Below are 20,520 nucleotides of genomic sequence, written 5' to 3' on the forward strand. Positions count from 1 at the left end.
GCATTTATCATCAACTTAAATAAAAGAGAATTTATTAATTTTTAGGGCAGGGGGTGGAGACTCACGCCTGTAATCCCAGAGATTGGGAGGCCAAGGTGGGAGGATTGCTTGAGGCCAGGAGTTTGAGGTCAGCCTGAGCAACATAGAAACCCTGTCTCTATAAAAATAAATAAATTACAGCTGGGCATGGTTGTTTGTGCCTGTAGTCTCAGCTACTTGAGAGGCTGAGGTGGGACAATTGCTTGAGACCAGGAGTTCCTAGTAACAGTGAGCTATATTTGGACCACTGCATTGAAGCCTGGGTGACAGAGTGAGACCCTGTCCCTAAAAGACAGAAAACATACAAACAAAAAGCTTACTCATTTTTTTTTATTGTCTCTCTTTCTTTCCGTCTAATACTCTAAGAGACAAGACATTTTGTTTGTTGTATTTACTGTTACATCCTCAGTGTCTGGAAGAAAGCACATAATAGGTACTCATAAATTTGTTGACTAATGAATGAAAATACCCATCCATATGCCTATGTCATACAGGAACAAACACACATGCTATATAATTCTAGAAGTTCTATAATGTGTATCAGATTTTGAAAAAGGAGGAGTTGGCTGGGCATGGTCGGTCATGCCTGTAATCACAGCACTCTGGGAGGCCTAGGTGGGTGGATCACCTGAGGTTGGGGTTTCAAGACCAGCCTGGGCAACATGGAGAAACCCCATCTCTACTAAAAATACAAAATTAGCTGAGTGTGGTGGTGCATGCCTGAAATCCCAGCTAGGGAAAGAGAACTGCTTGAACCAGGGAGGCAGAGGTTGCAGTGAGCGGAGATTGCACAACTGTACTCTAGACTGGGTGACAAGAGCGAAACTCCATCTCAAAACACAACAAACAAACAAACAAACAAACAAAAAACAGAAAAAAGAGGAGGAGTTGAATAGATAGATCTAAAAATAATATATCACAATAGCAATAGCATTTTGAAACATTGATCTGTAATCTTCTGTCTTCATTAGCCTGGGGAATATGAAACATGGACTATGTGCAGAGAATGTACAGGTGAGCAGCAGGTGGCTGAAATTCTGCTGTCCAGCTTTACCATTCTGCTCCCTCCACCATCTATGTCATCACCATGCTTTATTCAGATCCCAAGTTCGCTTATGCTCTCTTTTCTACCTTCCATCTAAATCTACCTTTAAGCACTCATTTTAATTAAAGTGTGAATGACTAACACTGTATTTTATCAGCCCTATTAATCATTCAGTTAGGACAAAATATGAAAAATTATTTGTTCTCAGCGTTTGCTGGTAGTTTGGAGCTTTATTGGCATTGCCACACATGTCTGGGGACACAACCAGGATTCAAGTGTTACCTACAAGGCTACAGGAAAGGTCAGAAAAGATTGGGACCTAGAAGGAGGCTTGCTGACCAGATAGCTGTTTTCACTGTCTATTTTAAATATAAGGTCTAGAGAAACTGAATTCATCCGATTGTTTGACAATCTGCTTTCAGTAATAGAGTTGAAGAAAAAAGGCATGATTTTTAACGATAAAAAATTAGATGGTGTGAATAAACTCTTCATAATGTAAGCAGTACCTCAAAGTATTAATGTATGATAAGACCTTTATAAGTATTGACTTACTTGATGCTTCAGACAACGCAATGAGATGTCTCATTGTTGTTCCCTTTTACTGTTGAGAGAAACTGAGACAGAGAAAGGTTATTTGACTTTCACAGGGTACCTCAGGTGGCTTCTGTCAAGCCAGGATTTGGACCCGAGGTAATGTGTAGCATTTGGGCTGCAGTACATCTGGAGGATTAAGTTAAATAATCTATAAGTTGTGTATTTCCATCACTTCTCTTACTAAGAGCAAATAATGTTCACCCTGATCCTCTGAAGGGAAGTGAGTGGGCAACACAGAAAGTCATTTACATTGCTTATCTCATTTCGTCACCACAAGCATTTTTTGACGTAGTTACAGTTATTTTATAGGTAGCTGAGACTTACTGGGATTGAGTAACAAGTCTTAGCCCTCTCAGCTGGAAAATATCGTATCTGGCATTCAAAACAAGCTATATCTGTTTTTGTTTTTTTTTTTTTTTTTGGAGCTAGAGTCTTGCTCTGTCACCAGGCACCAGGCTGGAGTGCAGTGACACGATCCTGACTTACTGCAACCTCCGCCTCCCAGGTTCAAGAAATTCTTCTGCCTCAGCCTCTCGAGTAGCTGGGACTACAGGCGCATGCCACCACACCCAGCTAATTTTTGTGTTTTTTAGTAGAGATGGGGTTTCACCATCTTGGCCAGGATGGTCTCCATCTCTTGACCTCGTGATCTGCCCGCACTGGCCTCCCAAAATGCTAGGATTACAGGCATGAGCCACTGCGTCCAGCCACTATATCTGTTTTTCTACCAGGTTTTTATACCAACCTGCTTTTTGCTTGGTAGTTAGCCCACAAAAGCAAGTAAACAAACAAACAAGAGATCATTTTTGATAGTGTCTTGGTATGTATTATGTTTTTGAAAATTTGTCATTGTAAAGTCAAACACACTTCAAAGAGTTAAACTGTGTTTACAAGTCTTATTACATTTCTTAGTCCAGAAGTAACCTTAGATATTTGAACATAAGTATATACCTAGGTGAATGTAACCATAGATATTTGAACATAAGTATATACATAGGTGAATGATAACTTTGGAATTAAGCACAGTGTTTCTGCGGCTATTTTTTTTTTTTTTTTTTTTTTGAGACAAAGTCTCACTCTGTCACCCAGGCTGAAGTGCAGTGGCATGATCTTGGCTCACCGCAACTTCCATCTCCCAGGTTCAGGCAATTCTCCTGCCTCAGCCTCCTGAGTAGCTGGGATTACAGGCATGTGCTACCATGGCCAGCTAATTTTTGTATTTTTAGTAGAGACGAGGTTTCACCGTGTTGGTCAGGCTGGCCTCGAACTCCTGACCTTGTGATCCACCCGCCTCGGCCTCCCAAAGTGCTGGGATTACAGGCGTGAACCACTGTGCCCAGCCTTCTGCAGCTATTATAAAACTATTTAGGGATTGCTACCATCTGTAGATATGCCAAGTGGCATAATTGGAGGTGAAAATTCTTCTGATCCAAAATTATTTTCTCTTTAGTGTCTCAGACATCTCTAAGATGTCACCCAGATACCATAATTTTACATCTGTAAACATTTTATTTTGTAATAAGAGAGACTTTAGGTTTGAGAAAATAGGGCAAAAGTCTCCTATTTTTCAAAAAGAAAGTATTGAAGATGTTTTGTGCAGTGATGTGTCTATACGAAAGTGCTTTTATAAAGCATATTGTTTATGTGAATAAACATAAAATATGCCATATATATGGATTACATAAAGCTTTTGATTGCTTTATATTCATTTCACTTATTTCTGTATTGGAACCGTATAGGAATTTTCTACTTCGTGTAATAAAGGTCAGAGGAACAAGTAAAATCAATTTTACAGCCACATTCATAAGCTGGGCTATTTTATCTTTGCCATCCTGTGAGTTTCAAGCCATCTCTGCTCCACACAGAAACCATGAATGAAAGTAAAGCATAGCAAATATTTTCAGAAAGGGCTTTTCATTTTTTGCCTTCTCTTGAAAACCTAAATCAATACTTGACCTTTTCACATTGCTATCAAGATAAAATGGAGTCTTTGTGTGACTCAGCACTATAAACTATGTGGTGAGATCTATTTTTTCTTGAGAGCTCTCTGTTCCTGTGTGTGTGTATTGGGAGAGTATATGTTAGGTGGCGTTTGTGTGTATGTATATGTGTATATACATATATATGTTAGGGCTGTGTATGTGTGTGTGTATGTGTATATTAGGTGGGTATGTTATGATTGTATGTGTGTATAAATGTATATTCATGGTGTGTGTGACTTAGGTGAATGTGTATATATGTATATACATATGTGTGTTAGGGTTTTCTCTCTCTCTCTCTCTCTCTCTCTCTGTGTGTGTGTGTGTGTGTGTGTGTACGTACCACTACTTGAGATGATCAGCCTATTCATGGTCAGTAATGTTGCCACTGTCATTAAGTAGGAATAATATTGTGTGGTTTATACAATGCTTTCACCTGAATCTTGTCATCAAAGCCATCTGATTTCATGAAATAGGATAGAGATGTATAAATAGGTAAGTGCATAGAACATAAGTTTAAATAATTCATTGATGCTTGGAGAATGCAAATGTATGCAGCTGGTTAGAAGCAGTGTCCAGATGCCAAATGGACCTCCTGACACTGAACTCCAAAGAAGGCAGTCCAAGGTGCACCCAAAAAGTAGCAGCCTAATGAACATGTGTTCTTTGTTGTGTCACAACACAAAATGCCGCAGTGAGAATCCCAGGAAATGACTTCTTTGTCAGTGCATCCTAAGAACGGAAATTTGTATAAAGAATGACATAAACTCCTTTCAATTAAAGGGACTTATTGGAGCCAAGGTGTTTCTTTCAACTGCAATCGGAAAGGAGACCCTTTAGTTCTAGGTGAAGGTGCTCTTTCGTCCTTGGTTTCTTATCTCAGGTATACAGGGCCCCTGACCTTTGAACTGACCTGTTCCACTAATACATAGTGCTCTGCATTTTTGTTATTTTTATTTTTCTTTGAGCCAGGCTTTGGGGCATGGGGCTGGGGAAAGGATCAGGAAATGTGGAGATTTGGAAATATCTGTTTGTAGGTTTGACTCTCCACGTAGCTATTTAGAGTAGGAGTAGGCACAAAAGGAACTTCTGTATACTCAGAGGTGCTCCTGGTACCTTCAGTTTGTATCACAGAATAATGAAGGGGTGAATTTTGCCTCACACCCTGAGCCATTAAATGACATCACACAGGCCAGGTGCAGTGGCTTATGCCTGTAATCCCAGCACTCTGAGAGGCCAAGGCGGGTCGATCACGAGGTCAGGAGATCAAGACCATCCTAGCCAACATAGTGAAACGCTGTCTCTGAGAAAATACAAAAAATTAACTGGGCATGGTGATGTGCACCTGTAGTCCCAGCTACTCAGAAGGCTGAGGCAGGGGAATTGCTTGAACTCGGGAGGTGGAGGTTGCAGTGAGCTGAGATCGTGTGTTACTGCGCTCCAGCCTGGCGACAAAGCAAGACTCCATCTCAAAAAAAATTAAATACATAAGTAAATAACATCACACAGTATATTTGTTGTCCTGACATTTAATTGCCTCCCTTTTACAGAAGCAAGAATAATCCATATTTCATAGTATTATAAGTATAAATCTAAAATTAAAAAGAGACAACCAATAGCAAGTGACCAGTAAAATTATAGTCCTTTGCAATGGGTAAGAGATTATGCACATTGGTTCTCACTGACCTCCTTTCTGACTGCTTAGGAAGGTCTGGTCTTGTTTATACATTTGTTTCTCGCAAAATGTACTACTACTGCTTACAGCATCCCAGTGAGAATAACAGATTTTCATGGACATGAAAAGACAATTCTATCTCACTTTTATAACTTTGATTAAAACCACAGCTCAGGAAATAGATAAAGGTAGACACAGTGAAAAAAAGTCTCTCATCACAAGTCCATGTGAAAATCACGGTGGTTCTGGTCTTCAGTTCAAATAAATGGCTAACTAGTCTACAGAAATAAGCAATGTCAGATGACTTGTCAACATAAAATAATTGAAAAGGTCAGAATTATTATGATGATGATGATTATTATTATTGTGAGACAGAATCTCACTCTGTCACCCAGGCTGGAGTACAGTGGGGCAGTCTTGGCTCACTGCAACCTCTGTCTCCTGGGTTCAAGCTATTCTCCTGCCTCAGCCTCCCAAGTAGTTGGGATTACAGGCACCCACCACCACACTGGGCTAATTTTTCTATTTTTAGTAGAGACAGGGTTTCACCATGTCAGCCAGGCTGGTCTCAAACTCATGACCTCAAGTGACCCACCCAACTCAGCTTCTCAAAGTGCTGGGATTACAGTCCTGAGCCACCACGCAAGTCCTAGAATTAAATTTAGAGAGTTTATTCAAGCACAAAGTTTGAGGATTGCTGCCCAGTAAGCACAGATTCCAAGGAATAGAAGTCAGTGTTCCGAAGTATAGAAGTTTGAGATCATTTCTATAGACAAATTTTATATAGAGAAGCTTAACAGAATTTCAGTATCTTTCTCTATAAAGTTTAATGCATAGTCACAAGGGTCAGATTAGTTGAGGTGTTCTTTTTCTTTTCCAAAAATTATATTTGATACTCTACACTGAAGATATACTAGTCATGGGGTCTTTTGTGCCACGTGGTCTGAGTTAGATACAAGAAAATAAAGAAGGCAGTTCATCCATAACAAGGATCCAGTGATTAGAACTGGGAGAGGTCTGGTCTCTGCTCTTTCCTAGTCATTTACAGAACAAGAAAAATGGAGAAAAGAGTTAATCTATAATCTAAGAAGCAGAAGTTGCAAACATGCAATGTGACGGTCTCCAGTGCTTAACATCCCCCTCGGCATAATAAATTTAGAGGGTCCTGAAATTTTATTTTCTTTTACACTTTATTCTGCACTACATTGGGTAGCGATTAATATCTTATCAGAACAAAAGGTAGTAGCATACTGTCTGTGCCTCTCTATTTTATCAACTCCCGCCTGTAATCCCAGCTACTCAGGAGGCTGAGGCAGGAGAATTGCCTGAACCCAGGAGGTGGAGGTTGCGGTGAGCCGAGATCGCGCCATTGCACTCCAGCCTGGGTAACATGAGTGAAACTCCGTCTCAAAAAAAAAGAAATTTTAAAATAGGCATCACTTTCTTTATGAATGGATCTTTGAAGGAAAAAAGTGAGAGTCCGGCCTTTTTTAGGAAACAGAGCATTTAAGTATTAGGTATGATGTATTCAGACATATCAGATAACTTCTGTACAGTTTCCTGAATGCAATTCCCCATAAAGGTTATTCTTTTTGTGTGGGCATATATATACACATACATATATGCAATATATTGCATATATGTACACATGATCATATGTAGCGTGTGTAATTTTTATTAAATATACAAAAATATAATTTTCTTATTCTGATATGCAAATACTTTTGATCTCATTACTTTTGAATCCATCTTCAACAGTCACTTTGTTTCACATTTGAATGAAGTATGAATACAGTGAATTTTATAATTCTGTATATTATTATTGAGAAATGAGACTAACTTCAGCCAAGAGATTATTATTTAGTTTTTATTTTTTTGAGACAGAGTCTTGCTCTGTTGCTCAGGCTGGAGTACAGTGGCATGGCCTCGGCTGACTGGAACCTCTGCCTCCTGGGTTCAAGCAATTCTCCTGCCTCATATTCCTGAGTAGCTGAGATTACACCACACCTGGCTAATTTTTGTATTATTTGGTAGAGATGGAGTTTTGCCATGTTGGCCAGGCTGGTATTTTACTCTTGACCTCAAGTTACCAACCTGCCTCAGCCTCCCCAAGTGCTGGGATCATAGGCATGAGCCATCATGCCTGGCCTCCAGCCAAGAGATTACAATTGCTTGCTGTTACTCTAGTAACAGCAGTATCAGGCCTGATACTCTTGGGTATATAGGATGAAAAAAAGCAGTCACTGCCCTTGTAGTCTCTGATCTGAAGCAGTCATCTTCAACTGGGGGTAGTTTTACCTATTCCTCGAAGGACAATGTCCAAAGACCATATTTTTTATTGATATGTAATAATTGGACATATTTATGAGGTACAAGTGATATTTGATACATGCATAAAATATGTAATGAGCAAATCAGAGTAACTGGGAATCTATTACCTCAAACCTTTTTCATTCTCACAATTGAAGGGGAGGTGCCACTCTTTTTTCATTTTTAGAGACAGGTTCTTACCCTGTCACCTAGACCAGAGTGTACATGCAAGATCCTAGCTCACAGCAGCCTTGAACTTCTGGGCTCAAGTACTCTTCCTGCTTCAAAATCCCAAGTAGCTGGGACTACAGGGTCACACCACCATGCTTGTGATCTCCCAGGCTGATCTCAAACTCTTATCCTCAAATGATACTTCCTCCCTGGCCTCCCAAAGCACTGGAATTACAGGCATGAGCCACCATACCTGCCCTGATGCTACGGTTACCCAGTGGAGAGGGACCATGGATGCTACCAAACATTCTACAACACACAAGGCAGCAATACAAAAAAAAAAAATTAGAGGCCAGGTTCGGTGGCTCACGCCTATAGTTCCAGCACTTTGGGAGGCTGAGGCAGGTGCATCACCTGAAGTCGAGAGTTCAAGACCAGCCTGACCAACATGGAGAAACCACATCTCTACTAAAAATACAAAATTAGCCAGATGTGGTGGTGCATGCTTGTAGTCTCAGGTACTCGGGAGGCTGAGGCAGGAGAATCACTTGAACCTGGGACGCGGAGGTTGCAGTGAGCTGAGATAACGCCATTGCATTCCAGCCTGGGCAACAAGAGGGAAACTCTGTCTAAAAAAAAAAAAAAAAAACCCAAAAAGTCAACAGCGCTGAAGTTGAAAAACCTAGTCTATAGAGTGAGAAATATATAATGCATTGTTATTAGTGCTATCTTAGGAACATGAATAAAGTGCTGGGAAAACTCAAGGAGAGAGAACTGAGATGTTGTAAAAAGCTTTATAAAGGAAATGACACTGGAACTTGACCCAGAAGAATGAGACTGCTTTAGCCAGGGAAGGATGGAAAGGCAGAGAGGCATCCTAGGTAGAGATGCAAAGATGAGAAAGTGTAGAAAACTAATCATGTCACAAGACTTTTACTGTATGCAGTTACTACAGTGGTATACCTCGATGCACAGTTACATACAAATGAGGTTAACATTACTCTACATGGAAGTTTTTCTTTATGTGTTTTTTAAGCTGCATATATAAAACCTCTTTAGAGAAGAGACATAAAATCATGTTCTACTAAGGAGAGGAAGTTATCCAAACTCCCAAGCTTCAGGTGGCCTACAGGCATTTGTACATGTACAGTCAGTATACCTACAAATGACTGCTAATTATTCCAAACTTTTCTAGAACTGGAATTCAGGGAGAGGACTTAAAACAGCTAGAACCATCTGGAAGATAACATGACGCCTCTATCTGGACAACAGAGAATATCAAGACCTTCAAAGACATCAGAGACAGAAAAACAAACAAAATACACACACACACACACACACACACCACCCCACCCCCCTCCCCCAGAGAGCAAACCAGTATGTGCTTAGTATTGACAGTGTAATGACCTAGAGTATAGACTCTGGGAATCCCACCCCAAAAACTGACTCTCTGTGATTTTTGATAAGTGATAGAATCTCATTTTGCTTCCATTTTTTTCTTTTGAAATGGGTATAATGTTATCTATGTCATAGGATTGTATACATTTTATAGCTTGGCTTGAATAAGTTCTCAATGAGTTACTTTCACTTAATCCATTGTAATCTGAAAATATGGGGGTTTGCTTAAAGACTCATGGTCAGTCCTGTGTTGGGAGATACTAAAAGCAAGATTCTAGCCTTTCTGGTAGGCAGAGAAGACATTACAAAGGATAGCTTTATAATAGGAAAATGCTAAGTGCTGTGGGCAGATAATAAGGTTGTTTAAGAACCATTCAATTAACAAAATGAAAAAAGTGTGGTACACTCAAGTGGGTGCACTGGAGATGTCTTTTGAAATGTTGATGCCGATGGCAGACATAGTGATTAAAAAAGGCCCATATTTAAATTAGCTTAAAAAAAAGAGCGAGGGAGAAAAGGGAGGAGTTACAGGCTCAGAGGGGGTATGATTGAAAGCAAGCAAGATTAGTTTAGATTGAGGAAAAATTCAGTCGCTTCAGTGATTAAAAGACAACCATAAACTCCACCTGGGGAAACAGCCTCACTTTATTTCCCACTGAGCAGTTGGTATTATTTCTCTTTCTTGGTGTGTTTGAACATGCTTAGATTTCTGATAAGTCATGGAATAAATAGTAAACAAATTAGTGTTTCTTCCTATGAGCATAAATACTAGAAGAAATGTGAACATAGATCTCACACATATACCTTTTGTTTCTAATGCTTATTTTTTAGATTAAAATTGTATTAGTAGTGAGTTATAAAGGAACTACCTACTTTTACAATCTAAGCAAGATGAATATAAAAATATGATGGTTTTACTTATAACCTCGTGGGTATGCAATGATTTGAGGGCTCATATCAGAATTATTAAAAAACCGGAAAATATATTTCAGTTTCTTTCAGTTAATATCTTCTTCTCTGGTACAGATAGTAGAGATGAGGGAGATCACATGCTTCTGTTCATATTTCTGCTGCTAATAGAAGATGAGATGAATTTCATCACAGTTAAGTTAGAAGAATGAATCTGTCATGTATGTCACCTCAAAGAAGCATCTAAATGAAATGCCATGTTATTTTCCACATTCCTTAATCACTACGGAGATGAAGTACTAAATCAAAAGTCTGCAGAGTTAACCAAAAACAAAATAATGTTGAGTATTTGATGTCTAGAAGGAGTATGACCAATTCTATTTATTGTCTTTTTTCTTTTCCTTTAACAATTGATAAAAAGTTAGGACATTAGGGCCCAGAACAGTGGCTCACACCTGTAATCCCAGCCCTTTGGGAGGCCCGAGGCAGGTGGATCACCTGAGGTCAGGAATTTGAGATCAGCCTGGCCAACATGACGAAACCCCATCTCTACTAAAAATATAAAAATTAACTAGGTGTAGTGGCGGGCACCTGTAGTTCCAGCTACTTGGGAGGCTGAAGCAGGACAATTGCTTGAACCGGGGAGGCGGAGGTTGCAGTGAGCTGAGATCATGCCGTTGCACTCCAGCGTGGGCAACAAGAGCAAAAACTCAGTCTCAAAAAAAAAAAGTTAGAAGTCATGTATCTAAGAATTTTAACATAAATTAAGTTTTCAAATATCTAAAGTTGAATTTATAATACTAATATAATGGTGGAAATGATTAAAATAATAATATCTATAAACATAGTATGCCTTTATTGAACACTAAGCCCCAAGAACAGTGCTAGTGGTAGCATTTCATTTAATACTAAAAGCAATCCTATGAAAGAGATAATATTGTTATCTATATTCTACAAGTAAATCAAATAATCCTTAGAATAAATTAGTAATTTGATTGAATGCATGAACCCAGAGATGATGATAAAATCAATTTTATCATTCACTGAACTTGTAATTTTTCAAAATGAAATAGATTGAAATGGAATAATATAGAAAATCATTAAAATGCATCACATGTAAGGTACTAGGATTTGAGGGTCATATCAGTAAATCATCAAAAGCAACAAGTTGTAGACTGTCAGCACCTAATCATTGACTAGTTTAGATTCTGTAACATGTGTGGGCTTTTCCATTGAAAGCAAATTACAACAGTGACTATTTATTAAGCGCCTCTTTGGAAAAACACTGTATTTAGGTATAAGCCATGGTTTTCATTTTCTTGGGCTTCTAATATAGATGAGAAAAGTGGCATTTATTCATAAATAATATAGTAACATATGCAAATAATAGAGTAAAAAACTAAGGGTTTTCAAATAAAATGTAGATAGTTACATTCTTTAGAGGAGGGAAAGGTAACTTTGACTTGGGTGAGAATTAAGTCAGGAAATTGTATAAGAGATGAATTTGAACGCAATTTCTAGTTGGTCGCAGGAATGACCAAGATTGATGAAGATTTGGTCAATTTTGAAATGCTTACTGGCCTAATTCATGGATGAAGATCAGGATTTTTACAACAACGGTCACAAACAAAGTAGATGAAGAATGAACTGCCCAACTGCTGAATAACTCTTTAGGAGCCTATTGATGTTATAATGCCATTTTCTCCTAGTTTCTTTAATGAGCTATTATTTGGGAAAAGTCTATTTATACAGTTCTTGCAATCCAGATGTCATGGAATATGCGAAAGTTTTTAGTACAATAAAAGTAGTAATAATAAATACTTTAAGGTCAAATTTTATCTCTTCATTTAAGCTTATTCAGGTACTTAAAGTCAGTCCCAATGAGCTCTTTCTTTTTAAGAATCTCTCTTTACATAACATATACTTCAGGGCCAAAAGAAAACTTCTCCTTAGGCCACTGCTGAAAACCAACTCTCAAAAGGCAGGTTAATAAGTGAGAAGGCATACAAGTTTATTAACGTGCATGGGAGAGAACCACAGCGATTACCCTACCACCTAAAGTGACGTAAGGAAGTGTAGATGACTTTGAGGGGAGTAAATGATTATTAGGAAAATTCAGTGGGCTTGAAGAACATGCAATGGCCTGAGACCAAGACTGTTGGGCTGCAGAGCAGACAATGGTTTATGGCAAAAGTCTATCCAGATGTGCTGACAGATTTATCCTTCTTCCCATGATAGGAGTTCAGTTCATGAAAATTCTTTGGTGGATCTGAGCTTTACATAAGGAAACTTCTGAGAACAACTTTATCCTGTGCTTTGGGAGAAACAGGAGACAGAGGATTGAGAGACTGAGAGCTCAGACTGGGGGCTGAGGTGGGGCTGTCAGAGAGACCATGAGGATTATTCTTTAGTTCAGCATGTAAAGGGCCAAATTTTGGGGTATACATTTCTGGGGCCAACCTATTCATTGCTGTATTATACTTAGCCCTTAAATGTCATCCTGGTTTTTTAAAGCAAATTTCTTGTTTGTGCATCTCCACTACTTAAACAGATTATAAACTTCTAGGTACACTTGCCTTTTTCTAACATATTCTTAGTTCTTTACACATGAGACATGGTGAATGCAGATTTGATGATTGGTTAACAGACATAAGTTTTCAGCCAGGTGTGGTGGCTCACGCCTGTAATTCTAGCACTTTGGGAGGCCGAGGTGGGCAGATCACTTGAGGTCAGGAGTTCAAAACCAGCCTGGCCAACATGGGGAAACCCCATCTCTACTAAAAATACAAAAAAATTAGCTGGGCACGATTGTGGGCACCTGTAATCCCAGCTACCTGGGAGGCTGAGGCAGGAGACTCACTTGAACCTGGGAGGCGGAGGCTGCAGAGAGCCAAGGTGACGCCACTGCACTCCAGCCTGGGCGACAGAGACTCTATCTAAAAAAAAAAAATGGTTTTTTTTCTTTGTATGGCTAGGAAGTGATTAAATGATAACAAATTAAATAAAATTTAAATGATCAATTAAAAAATAATAAATAAATGTGATATACATAGGAAACAGCACAAAATGAGTTCATGGAGAGCTCTCAATAAACATCAGTTGAATAAATGAACAAGTTATGAATTCTAACTTTTGCCACTAACTAGCTGTGAGACATAGCCCTTCTTTTGAAGACTCAGTTTTCTCATCAATTATATGAGATGTTTGAATTTTAAGAATAGTTTTCTAACTACCTTTCAAATTCTATGAAGGTACTTGGTGAATGCCACAAAATATAAAGTATATTCTTAGCCAATGATAGGCATTTAAAGTGCCTTAGCTTATGTTGGGCCCAAGCTGTTCTTTCAAAGAAGAACTCCATTGCTAAAATTGTTTGAAAATTGTTGATATACATTAATTAGAGTATAGAAATTTGCCTTTCTAAACCAATTTGAACACATAAAACTTAAAAATGCATCTTCTTGTCATTACATTACTATACAGGAAATGGACCAGAGGTCCTATTATTCCAGAAGACACATTCCAATGAATTTGATATTAATTTTCTAGAAATATTGGAGACAACATTAATTAATTGCCAAGAGACATACTACAGTTCTTTTGTTGCAGAAAGCAATAAATGTATGTTTATTTGTCATGCATACCATGAGCTTCAAAGAATATTTTTTATTCAGACTGGAATAAAAAAATCTTACTTTTTCTCTTCTCATTTCATATTCTCTTTTTAGTTAAAAGGAGAGCATGCCAAAAACATTCTATTGAATTTGTTCTTTGATGAACGCTTGGGTTTTTTAGGCCTGTCATAATAGATGACAATAATATGATGCTACTAAGAGAATTGTTATTTTTTGGAAGATGCATTTTTTTTCTAGAATCTGTATACTCTCTGTTGACCACATTGTGTATGCAATTATTAGGTACAGATACTAGCTTTCTTTACATATTAAGTGCTAATAGGACCCAGTGTTTCGGGTTCACTTGCGTATGTCATAAAAGTTAATCTAATCAATTAAACTCTGGTTTAACTACTGGCTTAATTACTAGGGACACTGGCAGCACCCACTTTTACATACATGGTATCTGGGTACTGCCTTGTTATTACATTTAAATCTCCTAAACCATTTAATAAAATTGGGTTTCAGTGCAGATGATCTCTCAGATTTTACAAACTTAAATCATTCCCCAACTTTCTGATTTTCTGCTAGAAAACAGTAATAATGAAAAGGAGAAAGGGGGGCGAAACATGAAACTCATTTAAAAAAATAAATAAAAGCCACTTAAAAGCTATTGTCCCATACAGGAATGAAGAATGGAAGATAAGTAAATGTAGTTAAAGCATGAGTCATGATCATGACCTGGTCTTCATTCAAAGGCTAAATTTGCCTTTTTAAATTATGCATACCAACTCTTTGATTAGTAACATAATAAAATTGTAATACAATATTAAAAAAGGCTTCAAAGAAGACCAAACAAGGCCAGACAGCTGATTAAAAGATGCTAAATTGTGCCGCTCCCTGGAGCCTGGAGTTCCTTTTAAGGTTGATTTTGAATGACTTGTTCAGGCAGGGAGCTTTCCAGGAGGAAATGCATCCTTGCCTGGGGTTCAGTCAAGGGCTGGACTCCCAGGTCCTCAGTGAATAATTTCTCCTGGAGAAATTCCTAAGGCAAGGCTCAGACAGGAGTCACTAGATCTCCAGAAGAGGAAGGAAAAGATTTACTGTGTCTCTGGTCTGATTTTCAGTTGCAACATTTCTCAGGCAAAGAGTATACCAACAGCCTTTCTCTTCTGCTTTGCTGGTCTGAGGCGGATACTAGCAATCTATGTGGTTCTAAAGTATCAAGCTGAGATTATAGTATCAATGAGTTGGAACATCAATAGTGCCAAGTGCCACTTAAAAATCTTTTCATCTTCCTGTGTGTTGCTTCTGGAGAGGAAATGTTCTAAGCTGTGGTTTCCAGTCTTGTAGAAAAATGGCATTTTCAGGCTGTGTGGGACTCTTACATCATCTAGTTTCAATCACCTCGTTTTGCAGATCAAGAAACTGTGTGAGAAAAAAGGGACTGGCCAAAGTTAATCAGCTAGACAGTGTCAGACAACAGTGGAACTTGTGGTAAGTTGTGTGGCCTCTGGGCTTTTCCTTCCAAGTATAAAAAATGGAAATGAGGGATCGGCTTAGATAATCTTTTAAAGATTTATTTTTTGTTCTAATACTCTGCTTATTATTTATTTATGTTATATTATTTATTTATTTATTCTGAGACAGGGTCTTGCTGTGTTGCCAAGGCTGAAGTGCAGTGGTGCCATCATAGCTAACTGCAGCCTCCAGCTCCTGGGTTCAAGCAGTCCTCCCGCCACAGCCTCCCAGGTAGCTGGGACCACAGGTGTGAACCACCGGGCCTGGCTAATTTTTTAATTTTTTTGTAGAGATAGGGGTCTTGATATGTTTGGCAGCCTGGTTTAGAACCCCTGGCCTTAAGCGATCCTTCCACCTTGGCCTCCCTAAGTACTAAAATTACAGGTGTAAGCCACTACACCCATACGATTTTTAAATTGTGGACACCTGTCCATTCTTCAATAACCAAAAGGCTTTTATAAAAGTAATGCATTTTTATGCCTAAACAACAGTGTTTAAGCATTTTGATGAAGCCTAAAGTTTTAGTTAATATTTTGCATTGTGTAGAGATATTTACTTCAGAAAGTGGCCTAGAATTACACTAAACATCTTGAAAATGCGCTCTGGTTTGACAATTTACTATATTATAATTCTAACACTATAAACATCCTAACACTATAAATGCTTTCTTAATGCAACTATAATATATATTTAATATTATTACCTATGGTGTTTTATCCATTGCTGGAAATATTCTGATCACATAAATGACTAAAGCCAATTAAAAAGTCATGCTATAGAGGAGAGAAATGCCCAAGAAGGTTTTAGTTAGTTGAAAACTCCATTACTTATAAGCACGGATTAGATTTTTCTTTTTTACTCCTTCAGCAGGCACATTTTAGAGAAACTGACAGCAAATCCATTATGTAATTGCCACTATAAAAGCTTTCATCAAGAGTGTGCATGTTTAGTGTCTGTGTGGGAGAAACTGGGTTGTGGTAGTTGAAAAGGCAAAAAATTCAAGAGTAAGATAGAACTGGGCATTTAAGTTCTTGGCTCCATAGATAATGCAATCAGAATTCTCTAATCCTGAGGTTGAAGCGTTGGTTGACTGTAGACAGAAGCCGTCTGCATCTTCAAACCTTTAGACTTGGGGGTTCTCAGACGTTTATTTACATAAGTGATATGTAACAAGTTATACAGGTTGATATCACAGGAATATCATAAGGATCTAACAATATAATGTATGTGAATGAAATGTATACATTCTCTGCATTAGAGAAATCTTTTGTCTTTTTGTATTACATATTAAAACAAATGGAGAAAATCATGGAGGGTTAGAGGAGAGGGTGTGAGAAGCAAATCATTTTTTTAATAATCTTACGGTTTAGAGCAAAGAGACTGCCAGGAAGCAGATGAAATATTGATGCTGGAATATTTAGTGTCCAGGCTTCTTTAAAATGTTACCTACATATGAGTCATTTGGAGATAATGTTAAAATGCCAGTTCTGATTCAGATTGTCTGGGAGTGAGTTCGGAGATTCTGCTTTTCTTAAAAGTGCCCACATGATGCTGATGCTGCCGGTCTTCAACACTTTGTGTAGGAGAGTTTTATGTCTTCAGATTAAGGGTGAACTGAGTATCTTCTCAAGAAGAAACATTTGTTGGGGTTTATATGCCAAGGCAGTACCATTTAGCCTCGCTAACACCCATCTTGCTACACCATAAAAAAGCTTTCTACACTTTCTGGGTTTATTATTAAGTGTTGAGAAAGCATTCAGCTTTCACTGTTTGGCTGGGGCTGCTGGCTGACAGCAGCGAGGTAGGGGTTTAAATTTAATGTAATTAGGAATAAACAGGATCCAGAGAGAGAGAGAGAGAGAGTCTATGCAGTACCAAGGAAGAAGAGTTGCTGCTTGTCTCTGGACAAGACCTCATCTAATACAGGTCTCTAAATGCTGCCTTAAGAATCTTGGATATGTGATTGGTTGTCTTAACTATCTTTTTCCTTGACATATTGCATGTTTACATTAGCTTGGACCCTTCGCTTTCCTAATACAAATATGAACAGCAAGAGGCCATCTGAGATTTCCCCCTCTTTTTATATTTTAAGTTCAATTTAGCAAATATTTACTGACTGGTAAGTTACAAAGTAGTGGACGAGGCACTCTGAGGGACCTGAGGGTCAAAACAGAAGATAGGTTCCAAATACTGTCAATTTATCCATAGAGGATACAGACATTAAAAATAACCCAAAATGGCCGGGCCCGGTGGCTCACGCCTGTAATCCCAGCACTTTGGGAGGCCAAGGCGGGTGGATCGTGAGGTCAAGAGATCGAGACCATCCTGGCCAACACGGTGAAACCCCGTCTCTACTAAAAATATAAAAATTTAGCCGGGCATGGTAGCATGCGCCTGTGGTCCCAGCTACTCAGGAGGCTGAGGCAGAAGAATCACTTGAACCCAGGAGGCGGAGGTTGCAGTGAGCCGAGATTGCGCCACTGCACTCCAGCCTGGTGACAGAGCAAGACTCTGTCTCAAAAAAAAAAAATTAAAAAAATAAAAAAATAACCAAAAGTAAGGCAGGTTGAACTTAAAAACACTAGTTGTGGACAAAAACATGCTTAGAGAGCTGGAAGAAATTGAAATCAGTTCTGCCGGGGAGTTAGGAAGACATTGTAAAGGAGGAAGACTTTGAGTAATGATTTAGAACATGGTTATTTGCACATAGAGATAGAAAATACTGAGACCAAGTCTTTGACATGTTGTAGGAATAGGAGAGCAAAAGCAGAGACATAGGTTGGAGTAATTTAAGTAGTACCATGTTGAAATTTAAATGTCATTTTTAGGAATTCAGCTTAAGCCCTAGGTCTTGTGTGGGACTGTTAAAGATAAGGGATACTATTTTAAGGCAGTGGTTTTGCTGGATTTATCAACTGTTGATTTTTTTTTTTTTTTTCTACTGGGTCTAGTTCTCTAGACCCTGCAGTAGGAAACATCTCCTTTTTTATAAACATATCCCCTTAGCAAATAAAATACAGCCCTTCAGCAGGTATATGAGTAAGATAGGGGAGAAAAATTCCAAATCCTCTTTAAAATCTTTTTTCATACTAACTCATTTATACATTAGGTGTTCCTTCTTTGTAACTCTTACACTCATGCATAACAAAAATTTTAGGTGAATTTACATTTCTTGTTCAAATAAGTGTTTTTCATGAAAGTTACATTGGAGTATTGCCTGGTCATAAAGAAGAAATTTTTTTTTTTTTTTTTTTTTTTTTGTGAGACGGAGTTTCACTCATGTTACCCAGGCTGGAGTGCAATGGCGCGATCTCGGCTCATCGCAACCTCCGCCTCCTGGGTTCAGGCAATTCTCCTGCCTCAGTCTCTTGAGTAGCTGGGACTACAGGCACGCGCCACCATGCCCAGCTAATTTTTTGTAGTTTTAGTAGAGACGGGGTTTCACCGTGTTGACCAGGATGGTCTTGATCTCTTGACCTCGTGATCCACCCGCCTTGGCCTCCCAAAGTGCTAGGATTACAGGCCTGAGCCACCGCGCCCAGCCAAGAAGAAATTTTTTATATCTTTCCTCTGATATGCTGGTGCTTAGCCATTTAAAAAACAAATGATTGTGCTAGCCTCCTCTGATTTCCAGTTGTTCTGGATGGTGCTGTTGCCTAAGCAGAATGGGGCTGGGGTATTATCTGGTATCAGCAAAGTCAATGCAGCCTGAGAATCAAAGTAGACAGAAGTGAGGATAGCCAAAAAATATTAGCCATTATCCAATCATAAAGCAAGTTTGGGGCCAAAGTCAGAAAGTGAAATAAATTTAACATTTACAGATATTTAAGAACATGTCAGGAAATGGTGGCCAGAACAGGGCTCTGTTGAGGAATTACCATGTGGGATATTTGTTTTTATGGATATTGACTGTATTGGCTGAGATGAACTTCAAGACACCAGAAAAGATTGGAAAATGCCACTCCATCTCTTTTATTGCCTACCCTTGGAAGATACTCTTTAAGAACACCAATAATGCGAAACTTGTGCTGCTGTGTAAACTTTGGATCCTTTTGAGTTCCACTGAACAAAGCAGTGTACCATTTGTGCTGAGTTTGTTGTCAATGTATCTGGATTAGTTAAAATATAGGAAGTGCACAGTATCAAGTCTTCGAGACTAAATTTTTTGTAAACTCTTTTGGGCTGTGGCTGTTTGCAGATCACTTTACATTCCTTCTCATTTGTGCTGTTGCTTACCCTTCTTTCACTTCTCTCTATTCCTTCTCATGCCCCAACTTTGGTGGTGTAAGCTATTGTGATATTTTGGTTTTTGTCAAATCAGGCTGCAAAATCCAAATTCCAGGCAATAAGCTGGGCATAGATATTTCCTACTGATCAGGGTTTTCATGATTATCTAGCGTTTATCTTCATTTTTTAGTTTAAAACAAAAAACGAGACATTGAAAGGAAATATAGAGGAAGGTAGAATGGAGGGTGGCAGAATACGAGAAAGGGAATGAGGAAATTAAACCAGCATTTACTGGGTGCTGCCAACATAGACCAAATACTTTCCCAGATTCTTTATATACAAAGTGCTAACTAATCCATACTGTGGCCTCATGTTAGGGCTGTCATTGCACCCACTTTATCAGTGGGCAAATAGAGAGTAAGAACGATTCTAATCAGAGGTCAAATTCGTGCAGGCACTGCCCAGCAGAGCTGAGGCAAGACTCTGGACCTCGAACGCTCTCTAGCACCAGGCTGATATCTGTCGTGAAAGTGCCATCCTCTCTTTTTTCACAAAGTAGCTTGTACTATGCCAAGATAAGCAATTTAGATAAAAGGCAGAAGAAAAATGAGAATTGAGTAAAAGTTCAGATCCACTTCCTTCTAACTAGATTGCTCTTTTCATTCACTTTGGACCTAACATATATGGGCTGCTTTATGGTAGTAATAAACTTTTTATGTGAATATGACCTGTCTGTGCCTTAGTCAGCAATATGGAGTAGTACTGAGTATTCCCTGAGCTATTTAGTAGGTTGATATATAGTCTGCACATGCTTAATATGCAGAAATTGCTTTTTAATATAAATCAAGATTACTGTGATTTTTTTCTTTGTAATCCATATCTCAACTTTTGTGTTACCAGTAAACGGTGTTCTCAGCTCTGCACATTTGTTTTTAAAGAGCTACTTTTTTTTTTTTTTTTTTTTTTTTTTTTTTTTTTTTTTTTTTTTTTTTTTTTTGAGACGGAGTTTCGCTCTTGTTACCCAGGCTGGAGTGCAAT

General features: G+C 38.5%; 1 protein-coding gene across 6 annotated transcripts in view; it reads left to right on the forward strand.

The window, feature by feature from the left end:
• Window positions 1-20,520, forward strand: part of LRRC4C (leucine rich repeat containing 4C) — a 211,496-nt gene that overhangs the window by 69,493 nt on the left and 121,483 nt on the right. For 4 of the 6 annotated variants that reach the window (XM_017529422.2, XM_017529424.2, XM_017529423.2 and 1 more), the window contains exon 1: window positions 15,152-15,231. The exons of the other annotated variants lie outside the window; for them this stretch is intronic. The gene's annotated coding sequence lies outside the window, so the exon portion shown is untranslated. Of the gene's footprint in view, window positions 1-15,151; window positions 15,232-20,520 lie in introns of those variants that run through there. 6 annotated transcript variants of the gene reach the window in all.

This window comes from Cebus imitator, unplaced genomic scaffold (assembly GCF_001604975.1).
Source record: "Cebus imitator isolate Cc_AM_T3 unplaced genomic scaffold, Cebus_imitator-1.0 Scaffold58, whole genome shotgun sequence".
NCBI classification, from domain to species: Eukaryota; Metazoa; Chordata; class Mammalia; order Primates; family Cebidae; genus Cebus; species Cebus imitator.